Source organism: Aphelocoma coerulescens, chromosome 4 (assembly GCF_041296385.1).
Source record: "Aphelocoma coerulescens isolate FSJ_1873_10779 chromosome 4, UR_Acoe_1.0, whole genome shotgun sequence".
Taxonomy (NCBI): domain Eukaryota; kingdom Metazoa; phylum Chordata; class Aves; order Passeriformes; family Corvidae; genus Aphelocoma; species Aphelocoma coerulescens.
Genome location: NC_091017.1, coordinates 9,162,431 through 9,175,689, shown reverse-complemented (window position 1 = coordinate 9,175,689; position 13,259 = coordinate 9,162,431). Strand labels below are relative to the sequence as shown.

The 13,259-nt window shown below is 37.5% G+C and overlaps 1 long non-coding RNA gene across 3 annotated transcripts in view; it reads right to left on the bottom strand.

The window, feature by feature from the left end:
• Nucleotides 1-1,536: 1,536 nt before the first annotated feature.
• Nucleotides 1,537-13,259, bottom strand: part of LOC138108940 (uncharacterized) — a 31,483-nt gene continuing 19,760 nt past the window's right edge. For 2 of the 3 annotated variants that reach the window (XR_011150143.1, XR_011150142.1), the window contains exon 3: nucleotides 8,642-9,059. This is a non-coding gene — a long non-coding RNA (uncharacterized lncRNA). Of the gene's footprint in view, nucleotides 2,485-8,641; nucleotides 9,060-13,259 lie in introns of those variants that run through there. The other variant, XR_011150144.1, reaches the window with a different exon arrangement.

Genomic DNA, 13,259 nt, shown 5'->3' with positions numbered 1-13,259 from the left:
AAGAGAAAGAAGTTTTAATCTAACGGATCTCATGGACGTTCTTCCAAGGCAGTAGGTCTGCTTTGATTCACCCCTGGCTGCTCGTGACGAGCACTGCGAGTCCCACAGGTCATGCAAACAAAGGGCTGGAGCATGAGGCGTGTGAGTTGGGTGTAGGAGAAAGATCCTCTGCTTTCACCTCCTCAGGCCCTTCTGGTTGCACTAGCCCACTGCTGCCTCACCTACTGCTCCAACAGACCTTTGAAACACCACAAAACAGGCTGTAGTGACAGTGGTATGGGAGGCAAAGCTTTAGGTTCAATTAAGATGTAATCACAGAATAATTTTTTTTTGGAAAGACATCTAAGGTCATAAAGTCCAACCATTAATGCAACACTGTCAAGCTCACCACTGAACCATGTTGTTAAGTGCCACATCATGTCTTTTTACATGCTTCCAGGGATGGGAATTCAAGGGCTTCCCTGGGCAGCCTGTTCCCCTGCTTGACCAATTTTTCTGTAAAGAATTTTCCCTAAGAGCCCATCTAACTATCCCCTGACACAGCCTGAGGCTGTTTCCTCTCATTCTATCACTTGTTACTTGGGAGAAGTGGCCAACCCCCACCTGGCTACAACCTCCTTTCAGGGAGCTGTAGAGAGTCAGAAGGTCCCCTCAAGCCTCCTTTTCACCAGGTTAAATAACACCAGCTCCCTCAGCTGCTCCTCATAATTTACAAATTAGAGCCTTTATTCATTCTCCAGCAAGACTAAAAAAAATGTAGAGGTGTTGACATTGGTCATTTAAGGGAGGAGTTAAGACACTGGCACTTTGACATTTTGGTTACAGGGGCTAAAACTCAACTCTCACATGCTTTTGAATAAAAAGTCACCTAAGCAGAAATGGGGAAAAGAGTTAAAAATTTGCTTATGTGCAGGCAAGTTAAAACTGTAATTAAGTTTTAGAGTGAGCACAGACAAAACATTCCCACAATGGGATCACTTCAGTACATCAAACATAGCACAAATCAAGACTTCAAAACACAGATGGGTCCAATTTGCTGCTTTTCTCAATTTGCATAGTTTTTTTGTCTCATAATAAAAGTCTTTAATGCAAGAGTTATTTCTACCATGATTAATTTCTGTTAATCCACACTGTTCATCTCTACTGATTTTCAAGTACCACCTTATGAGAATAGATATTATTATTACAGGTAAGAGAAAAAAAATAAACAACAAACTTTAATTTCCTGTTAAATACTGGCAAAAACTACTCAATAACAAAAAGGTGCCTAAATCCTGAACTTATTGGCAAAGGAACAGGAAAATACTCTAAGTAGTATATAGGGCCAGGGAAAAGCTGTCCTCCAAATCAGGAACCTGTGTGCTTAATCCTGGGGCAATGTGAAGCACGAGGCCTGAAGTCCTGGATGCCTCTTAATTTTCTTGACGTTTCTACAACAAAAGTTTTCCTCTTCATTTCAGAGGCTTAAGTGATTTTTTTTTTTTTCTGGACTTCATTTTATGGTAATATTTCCACACTGTTTTAATTGCTGCTAATTCTTTCTTCTGTTGGGATGTATAGCCCCAGGCAAACTCCAACAAGCCTAAGGTCTTTAGAAAGATATTAAAACTATTTTGTGTGAGCACAAGTTGCCTTGTGGGAGACGTACTCTGTGCCTGTGCACAATAAGCACAAGAAGCAAACCAGCAGACTCCTGCTTCTAGTGCAGAATGCTGGTTTACCCTCACTGGACAAGATTTACCCTATGTCTTTGCCCAGGCTACACTCTGGGGAAAGTCACTTGTGGCCACAACAGAATTTTATTCACGTTACAGTGTTCTGCATCCACAGACAACACAGCAATAGGAAAGGCACTGAGGTATGTGCTTGGGGAAAAAAGGGTTTTAAAATGAGAGCTATGTTGAAAGAAGACCATTAAAAAAGTTTTAAAGCTAAGCAAAGAGAAGAAGATGCATTAAAAATGTCAGACATGGGTAACAGTTGAAAACTGTCTCTCCTCTCTGTGCTGCCACAACAGACATGTGCAAATGACACTGAGTGATATCACATTACAGGCTCAGTTCACTGACCAGGGGTGTGACATCAGCCCAATATTTTGTGATGTCCTGTAAGCAGATTCATGAAACTTGTTTATCCTCAGTAAAGTCAGGTGTCAGGACATATGCAGCACAGGGATTTCTGCTAGCTCCAAAGCAGTTTTAAACCTCAAAATCCACAACATATACAATAAATCTGTAAGACAGATGGCCATAAATCCCTAATGAAGCACTGCCAATGTAAATATTGTAAAAAGGATAAATAGCACTTAATTACACAATTGGCAAGCATTGTTGGTTTTTTTTCCTCATCTTCATTCTGCTGTTCATCAGTTTTCCAGGCTCTCTCAAGCACACAGTGTGCACAGCATGGCTTAGTGGAGGCTCCCCACTCTTCCACTGCATGGCGTTTACTCTCCTACGCCTTTGCTTCTCTTTTTTTCTTATTCTAAAATAACAAAACACAGCATTGTTGAGTTGACCATATGTGGAAGGCACAGTTTTACACATAGAAATAGACAGAAAAGATGAAAAACTAGTAAGGGCAGGAAAAACCGACAAAGATAAACAAGCTACTGAGGTTAAAAGACCCAAAGTAGAAAAATCCCATGGTTATAAGCATGGGTAGGGAATGATTCTCTTTAAAAACCTTTCAGCTCTTTTCAAGGCTGTTCTCATGCTCTACTGCCGAAGACAGCATGTATGTGTTACCTTTCACTTGAGCTAGCCTGTCATATTTAGTCCTGGCTCAGAGTTACAGTTTAACTCATACCTTTTCAGCACTCTGCTATTCCTTAACCAGCTGACTAGCCATGTAGGAAATAGAACTGAAAGCTTTTTCCACCTCTTTTTGGGCTAGGGGAACCCTAAGAGCATTATGTAATCAGTAATAGATTTATTTCTCAAATAAAAAAGAAACTATATTCCAACAAACACCAAAAACAACAACAACAAAATCCCCGCCCACAATTTCGTATTTTTGGTAGTTAGGTTTTTCATTTATCTCTCACTCTTGCACAAACACCTTTGCCTATGAACCAGAAAATCTCCTTGTAATCTCAAGAAACCAGAGATACTACCTTGCCCAGTATGCAGGTAATTTCCAAATTCTCAGTCAGGTGACAAGTCCACAACTTCAATCTAGTAAAATGCCCCTCAGCATCCCCTGGCAGCACATTCAGATTGCTGTATTTAGTGATACTGAACTTCTTTCCTCTTCCCATAGAATATATAACCATTATTTCCTTTCCTTGAAAATCTGCAATTTATTTTAATACACATACCTATCATAGCAAGCTTCCTTTATTTCTAGAGATGTTTTTAAAAAGTTGCTTTGTTTTGAAAAAGAAAAAAATTCTCAATGCTGTAGTAGTAGAAAGGATGATTTTTTTTCTGCTTTTAAACTATATTTTAAACTACCCTACAGCTATTGTAAAGTATAAAATAGCAGGCACCTTGTAAATGCAATATTAAGCATCTTGCTCAGGTGCAGAGGACATACAACTTAGTATTTTCATATGGCATTATATATTGCCTTCAGTGATTTCATATAAATGTGAATATTGGTTTAGTTATAGTTGCCATGTGTGAATGAGCAATATTGTCATTCCTATACCTTTGAGGGAAAATTTCAATTCACTTGATTAAGCCAAAAGAGAATTGTGTTTTGAGGACTAGGCACAGCTGTAAGGTCTTAATTCACAGCAGCTTCAAACAGATGTAGAATCCTCACACTTTTTTACTTTTTCTCTGGAGTTTTCAGCAGTCTTGACCAAGAAACATTGGAAAAAATAAATAATAAAACAAGTGGAAGCTTGGTGATCTTGCTGAGCCCACAGTTGTTTGCTTAGACTTTTGCTTGGCTGAAGGTTGTCTCTAAATAGCCAGGGCACTAATGACTTCATTTAGCTGCTAGATAAATTTTCACTGTTGCTAAACAAAAACGTGAGAGACATGGCTGATTCTCAGAGCATTCAGACAGAGCATTCAAGGCTCAAAGTACAAATATGCGTATGTAACTCTAGAATTGCTCTCTCTGCTTTTATGAGAAAACAAAGAGAATAAGGGAGTGGGTTTTTCCTCAGGGGATTGCTATATTCCAGACCCAGCAGTCATAAAAGTGTTTTACAAATAAAGCAGAAAAAGACCTCCAGATCGCAGCAAGACCATTCACTTTGCATCAGTGCCATTGCATGCAAGTGGAGTTACTGAATCCCCTCGCTCGTGGTGCCTTGTGACACCTCAAGACTGTCCTGTTTCCCTATTCTAAAGAATAGTTTAGATCAAAGACCCTAAAGAGTACTGAAAACATGAAAATCAATTAACACAAACTTCAAAATCACCGGATTTGTTTGTAATTCTTTTAGTCATTATAGATTTGATGCACTTTTTTGCAAAGAGTACCAGAATGGAAGAACACAAACACAATAGTTTGGGTATTAGGGAAAAATTTTTCACCAAAATGGTTGTCAGGGATCAGAATAGGCTGGCCAGGGAAATGGTGGAGTCACCATCCCTGAGGTATTTAAAAGATGTGTGGATGTCATACTTAGGGACAGGGTTCAGTGGTGAACATGACAGGGCTGGGTTAACAGCTGGATTCAATCTTCAAGTTTGGAAAAGACCTCTATGATTCTAAACCACAATTACTAGAAGTAAAAAAAAAATGCCAGGGTATAGTGTTAAAAGATTAAAGAGTAAAGAAACGTGATTTGTCTGCTGTGGAGAGACTATCACTGAAAGATAAGTAAGCAGAAAAGAATGGAAAAGAAACAGTGACATTCAGAAAATTAGTCTCACTGGAAAGTGATTTACTTCTCATTGCTGTAATGACATCAAATTCTGTTTCAGGGGCATTAAATATACATGGCTGTTAGTGTTAGTCATCAAGAGTGAAAGGAGTGACACTACTTATTAATCTTGATAGATTTCAAACTCTGGAAGTGATGATTAAACTTCTTCACAGAGGATGGTAAGAGACCGCTGAAAACTTCGTCCCAGGAATTCTTTCAGTCCAAGTTTTGCACTTCTTTTTTTTTTTTTTTTTTTTTTTTTTTTCTTTTACCACCTGGAAAAAGCAGACAGTAACTTTATCTGCCATTTTAAGTAGCAAAATGTGTCCCAGCAGAGCAGTGCTTTCATCATCTGGCAGTCATGTCCTTAATGAACACACAGTCAATATTGCCACGGTTCTCCAGTGAACACCTTTATGGTTTGTTAGATCTGGTAGCTATTAGTCCTTCTGTCCTCTAGCTATATTTCTCTCTGATCTCCCAAGTTAAGCATGTGTAGGTTGGGTGCGAGTTTTAAAGAAAGTGTTCCTAATTGCCTCCAGTTGCTTCTGGGCTTGGCCTTAGTGATTGAGACTCTTTTTAAAAAGTTGTCTTCAGTAGAAGATAAATTCGCCATTTTCACCTTGGGATAACAAAGATGTAAGATAAATCAAGGAAAGGTAGAAAGAGCACATTGCGATGGAAAGAGCCACCGAACAAAAAAGGCTTCTATCATACCTTCAGATAAATTAGATGAGGTCAGCTTTGTACCTTGCTCCCCCACTGGGAGGGATTTTTGTTTCCTGATTTTTCTACATGTAAAACTAAAGCCTCTTCTCTTCTTTGTACACTTACTTTGCCTTAGGAGAGATAACATATGCTAGTCATCTTAAAATAAAGGGAAAGGTTATGGGGCAGAATTTTTCTTCTTCTTTTTGTTTTATTTTTTTAATGAGTAAGGACTATAAGCTAATAGCGAAGCAATGCCTTCCTGAATTACAAAGAATTTTTTTGATTTTGAAGATATCCTTAATACTCAAGACATCCTTTGAATAAAGACACCTTAAATCTGACAAGATGATACCTCAGCAATTTTCCCAAATATCCACAATACTAAGTCCAGGACATAAAAGGGATCCCCTGTCAAAAACTCCCCAAATTTCTTATGGTTAAAAATTGGCAAGACTGAATGGTATTCCACTTACTCCATCTAAACCTCTATAACATTAATTAAAATAACTAGCTTCTAATAAATTAGTAGCTATTACTTTATAGCCTAGATTTGACCATAAATAATTACTTTCTCCTTATACAAGTAAGAAAATGACACTGCAGCAGCAATTCCCTCTATCACAAACTCATTCCTAGGGCCAGTTCAGGTACCCTTCTCTGCTGCAGTCCTTTCCACGTGCCTTCTCTTTTCCCTTTCCCCCTCCACAGTTCTTAAGAAGGATGAGGCTTAACCACCCACAGGTAGTTTGACAATGGGACAAGAGATACAGAAGGCATGACATTGAAATAGATCCACTTCCCACCACCCCTTCACCAAAGATGAGTTCCTTCCCTCCACTGCTGCCATGCTCTGCTGAACACCTTCCTTTTAACCTAATGTATTATAGAATGGCTTGGGTTGGAGGGGCCTTAAAGATAATCTACTTCCAATCTCTCCTCCATGGGCAAGGACATCTTCCACTCCATTCAGGTCCAAGTACTTATCCTTACCTAAATTGCCATTAAACAAATATATTCACATAAATTTGCCTTAGAACTTAAAGCATAAAATTGGATAAAACTGAGGAGAAAGATCACACACCTGCAGGTTTAAAAGACTAAAAAAATCCCAAACAAACAAAACCCCAAAAGCAACACAAAAGATACCCTTCCTTCACCTTCTCCATTAAAAGTTTATTTCATATTATCACTGAATCTGAATTTGGCAGGAAAAAGCCTAACAGCTACATTATATTTCTTTGCATTTTGTTCTTCTATGCTTTATATATAATGATTTGTAGTACCTGTTAAAAATACAAACATTTGAGGTTGTTTGTAATTAAAAACAACACTGCTGACAGGAATAGTCACTTCCTAATTAAGATGCGCTTTAAAAAGTAATTAAGCGATAAACTGTCTTTTCACACATTAAAGGGACATCCTAACTCTAATCACTTGCAATTAAATCAATCAATCAGAAAGTATTTTTGGAATCCACAATCACAGATACAATCAATCTAATTGCTGAGTTTCCCTAAGAAGTTGCAGTGATCCCACTGACACAGATGAGCAGGAACAATACAAGAATTAAACAATCCATTTGTACAAACTGGTTCTGAAACCGTGTAAAGTTTGGTCAGCATATGAAATACAGCCCATATCAAATCACCTGGGAGTACACTGCTGGAAATCCCCAAAACTTACTTGGCTGGTTTCCTCCAATCCATGAGATCAGAATGGAGAGTGAACCATGGGGAAAATCACTATTCCCCTTCTGGTGAGAGGAGAGTTGCATGAGAAGAGAAGAATCTCAATTTCTTTTTTAACAGCTTTGAGGTTTTTCATTTTTAACAGAATGCATTTATTGTCTGTGCTGTCTGAAATGGAGGAAAAGAGAGGTGCTCCATCCCAGCGAGGACAGGCTGAAAGAGTGGGGTTCAAGCCTGGAGAAGAAAAACCTCTGGAGAAACTCTTCTTTAGTACTTAAACTGGGCTTATAGGAAAGACGGGGACAAACTTTTTAGCAGGGCCTGTAGAGATAGGACAAGGGGTAATGCTTTTAAACTCAAGGAACATTGATTTAAGATAAAATATAAGGAAGAAGTTTTTTTACAGTGAGGGTGGTGAAAAACTGCCTCTGGTTGCCCAGAGGGATATTTCCATTCCTGGAAAAATTCAAGGTCTAGTTGGATGGACCTTTGAGTAACCTGATCTAGTTGATCTATTCCCTGCTCATTGCAAATATGTTGGATTAGATGGCTTTACAGGTCCCTTTCAACCCAAACCATTCCATGATTTTATGAAGTTTGTTTTAGACTAACTTCAAGCCTTACCAGTATTTAATTATTTAGATTTAACTGCTTGGTTTGGTATATGCTTTGTATATATGTATATATGTTTTATATGTATAAAACTTGTCCTATTTCTGCAATGAAAAATTATACTTAGCTACCTTGTACCTTGCTGTCTGCTCAAATAAATTTTTCTTACTTGAGATAGATAGATAGATAGATAGATAGATAGATAGATAGATAGATAGATGGATAGAATGACGATATATGCAGATGAAAACATCTGGTGCTAACGTCAAAGTTGTTTTCATGGCTTATCACAGACAAATTTCATGCATGCCAAAAATAACTATAGCTTGTAGTTAAAAGATAGTCAGTCCTCATGCAACCACCAAGTTAATATTTCTCCAGTATCACTTAGCACAGGTTTATGAACCAAGAACACAGCACGTTGTTCCATGACTTGCATTTGACAAACTGTGTAACTGAAAGAATTCAACTGCTTACTCTCTAAAGCTGCTACTACCAGACCATCTCAATAGTTAAACACCACCCCTAGGCTACACATAAAAGATGATGTTGAGAAAGACAGAAACAGTTTACAGGTATTTCACATGACAGTTGTTTCAGGCTTTCCATAGGCTCATACTGAAAGTCAGTTGCATTTTGCCAGTATTCCAAGAGCTCCAGGAAGGAAATGAAAGAAAAACACTTACTTGGAAAAATGTCTTCAATGCATACTCTTGAAAAAGTAATTTATTGTTTGCTTCAACTGTCACATTTTCTGTGCCAGTGATGAATCCATCTGGCTGAAGTTAAGATTTTTGTACATAAAATTGTTCAGTGTATATTACAGAAATGCTATGCAGCACACAAAATAATGCAGGAATGCATAAGTAGAGGAAACAACAGAGCTAAAAGTTTTCTTCTTCCAGCAAATTTAATGTTTAAGTTCTTCAGCAAGAAAATAAGTATCACATATAACACTTGCCTAACGAAACCAAAATGATTTATGCAATGTTTAAGAAAAATAATTTGCTGGAAGCCTAGCCAGGGAAATATATTTTATGGATCAAGAGTAAAACTAGTTGGTATTCTTAGTGTTCAAACAAAACAGAAGACTGTATATGATGAAATGAGTGTGGCTTTCAGGCACTGGGCAGTTCCTTCAGTGTAGTGGAGTGGATTTCCACTTCATTTCCACAAACAATGGCTCATTTCAGTTCAGGCTTTCTTCCCCAAGGCCTGACCTAGAATGTCACCAAATATGACACACAACAAATGCAAAGCAGAGGAGAGAAAAGACCCAATGATGCAAAGGTTTAAGTCAATTACAGTTTGTTTAATATATAAATCTGGAAAACTAAGCAAAATTTGTTACCTGAGATTTTTTTTTTAATTTTATGAAGGGATTTTATTTTGGGTGTATAAAACATAACCATAAATTGCAAGTAAATGAAATACAGTATTTTCCAAGCTAGTTAACACTCCAATGCATGTGAAAATATTGAATATTTACTCTATATAAAATAAGGACATATTCATATTGAAACACAGAAACTGGGGATGGTAATAAGCTTTAATAGTTTTACTTTAGCAGGGCTGCATGTATATTACAGATTCCCAAAGTGAATTAAGTCTATGAAGAATGGGAAACACTGAAATGTGTCAGAGCATTAGAGAAGGCACAAATACAATCAGTATGCCACAGCTGTCTTTTGGCTCCAAAACCTAAATTTGGTTGCATCCCATCCAGTACATTTGCTGAATGCAAAGTTAGTAGCCTACTCTCTGAAAAAAAAAAAAATTAAAAACATAGAATTTTTCCTTCCACCTGCTTCAGGCACTGAAGAAAAGGGTAAACAAAGGAATGCATTTTGAGCTGTACACCATATATACTTACTCTGCTTAAGATTCCAAAATATATACCCAGTGACTCTGTAAATTAATTACATTTATTGGTTTCTTACTCCTTAGTCCAATAAATTAGCAGCTTAGCTATCTGCTCAAGCAAGTTTTCTTGCCATCTCAATTATAAAATTTAAAAATGTTTTAATAGCAATTTAAAGTAGTTCTAAAGAGATGGTTTGTGCAACTAGCAATATAAGTGTATGAAGAGTGTTATTTAAATAAGTTATGTATCTACTAACAAAAGAAGAGCTCAATATAATACTAGAGTGAATGCCTAGGTTCAGCTTTCTCTCTTTAAAAAAATGTCAAGGCAGATGTGTTGGCTTGTGAATAGCAGAAGGCATAATGGGACAGGGGCTGAGGAGTAAATTTGGCACCTGGATAAACAAATGTGTTATTTAGCCCAGTTAAACACAGTGTAATTTAGTTACACTCTGGAGATAACAGCTAATTGTGGGAATTCAGTACAACCTATGTAATTTTATGAAAAGACTAGAAACTAACACACTTCAGTACTTCTACATATTCCAGCCAAAAGGTCAGTGACTGCCAAAGACATTGGTTCACAGGTGATGTGCTGATTACTATTCACTTTCTTACACATTAGATACCTTTATTATTGTGGAGATACTTAAACTGCATTTTGTGGCTGCATTTGATGTTGCAGGTAATGTTATATAATTGTATTTAATGTAGACATAAACCACAGGATATTCAGTTTACACTTTCTAGCTTATTAAAAATGTTTAAACAATTTTCAATTTTTATTGCGTTCCTATGGAACATTATGGAAAAAATGCTCAGTGACTATCTTTCATAGACCAAGTGCAGATTTATTTCTCCCTAAGGTCCAGCTTCCTGAGACAAAATATACTCACCCTCGCTGCTTTCTCTACTTTTCCACCAAAGCTGCAGCAGAACTGTGTGTTTTTCCTCTCCTCAGCCACCCAAATTTGGAGACAGGTGCCTTAACCCAAGTCAGTTTGGTCACATGCCTCCAAAATAGCTCCACAGACAAACTGATTAACTATTGACAAGGTACACAGACAGTGAGGGCAGGGAATTATTGACTGAACTGCCCTGTACTCAGCCCTGGAGTGTCGGCACCAGAGCTGGCATCCCAGTACAACAGAGACAGACACCCTTATACTGGAGACGAACCAAGAAGCTGGACCATTAAAACCATTCAAGGCTTGTAGCACCTGACAGAGGTGAGGCAGAGAGAAATAGGACTGTTCCCCCTGGGGAAGAGCAAGCTTTGGGGAGATCTTGTCACAGTGCATAAATACTTAACAGAGCTGAGCAAAGACAACAGAGACAGTCTTTTCAGCAGGGCCCAGAGACAGAGCAGGGGCAAAATATTACAGAAATAAAATTCTATGAAAAGTCCAACTTAAGTCATAAGTTATAAAAAAGTTCAGCTCAAACATTGTTTTAATTATTTTTATTGTGGTGTTTGTTTGCTTGGTTTTCAGACTGTTGGGTAGTCAAATGCTGGACCATATTACCTAGAGGTTGCAGAATCTCAGTCTGGATCTCTGGAGAGATCCAAAATGCAACAGCACACAGCTCTTCATAGCCAGAAAGATCTAGAGCAGGCTGTTCACACATCATCTATCATTAGTGGCATTAAAACTGAGGGTTCTTTCTTCATTTTTTAATGGCTTTAGACTTCATATTCCTAAAAACGGCTTCTGGTATTTGATTATGCTACATTTCCTTCTTATCCATTGCTTGCATTCAATAAAGATAACTGGATTTTTTGCTTAAGCATCTGAAAAGCATGAAACAGTAGGTATTTGTAGGATGCTAGTACTGCTTCCAGTTTGTCTCAGCCAAGATCATAACCCAGTTATCTGTAGTCATCACTCACCACTGAAGCCAGCTTGGCAGTTCTTCAGGGTTTCTATTGAAAAAGGACTCTAAAATAAATGAAATGGGAATTTGGGGGAAAAAGAAAAAGAACACTCTGCAATTTTAACAGAGATAAAACCAACTTATTTACTCTTCATTGTTGAAGTGCAGCTGTTACTTCATCTTAGCAGCAAATAGTTATTTTTGAAGAGGTAAAGAAAGAAGTAGATTTCTCATCACATTGTTTCTCCTATTGTATAAATCTGAAATTCATTAAGCCTCCTGAAAACCAGAATAGAAATTACTTTGTAGAAGGAAAACTTGCAAGAAGAGGAGAAACTCTGGATTCTTTTCAAAAGAATATTTCTGCATGAGTTTTCAAAATTTTTCAAATTCTTTTCAGTCTTGATTTATTGGGGGAGGTAGAATTTGCCTTTATTATTGCAGAAACTTTTAATACTGGGAATAGTCACCTTTTGATTATCATTTTAACAAGACCGGCCTAATGAGTCAGGACAGGCATTTGTTATCCAAACTTATTTCATAGCAATTGCCAGAAATTCACCTGGGGAAAAAACTAATGTCTGACTTTTAGACACTGTTTTAGCATCAGGACTGTTTGACCAAGAAAAAAAAGAGTTTTGCTTAAGTGTTACAGGCTTCCTAGAACATGCTTTGATTTTACTTGTGCTCAATGTCATGCTGACCTTGGGAAAGCACAAAATTCATTGAAGAACAGTACTTGTATGTTTATGTTGAGAGAATGTGCTCCCTTTTCTTCCTTGTTTGGGCTCTGCCCTATTATACTCACGTAAGACCAGAAGGAGCTAATTGACAGTCACAACAGACCGGAATTAAAGCCCTTCTAGCCCTTCTTTTTTTCTATGACATTGCAAATCATGTTTTACAGCCTTGGGACACATTCCCAATCTTTTCAATGATTCAACTTCCACTCCACAACTATTTTATTTTTACATAAAGGATTTGAAACTGACAGTGACCTCCATAGGTGGACATTTCAGCTCCAGAATATGCAGGGAGATGGACTGTGCCTCTAACCAGCAGATCACTGCAGAATCTCAGGAGCAGGCTCAAACCATGTGCCACATCCTGCAGACCCACCTAAGAGAAATGCCTGGCCTCCAGAGCCACATTCAAACACAGCAGCCAAGATTTCAAAGAAAAACTATGGAAACTGGTAAAAAAATACACAATTAAATTAATTATTAACAGTAATTATTAAATATTATTTATGTGTAAAATGCTAGATATTATAAGATGGAATATCTCCAGTGGAATATCTCCTCTTACACTTTTTAGAGTGTATTTAGAGTTCCTCCACACTTTTTTAGAGTCAAAGTTAGAAGAATCATTTTATTTTGTTTTAAAGAGATGTTCCATTTCTTAGCCAGAAAAAGCTGTTTGGCAGTGCGTTGGAGCTGTCCCAAAAGCAGCAGAGACTGTTACAACACAGCATTGTGTTGCTTGTATTGTCAGAATGCCATTTGCATTTTACTGCCTGTCATAGACAGGTAATAGGTGCATCAGTGAAAAGAAGCAAACCCTGGGAACAAACCTGAAGCAAATCAGCTGGGAAATTTAGTCTAGTTTAGAATAAGATAAACTACTCTGAGCCAAGTTTTTACTACATCCATTATAATGGTATCTGATACTTTCATACAGAA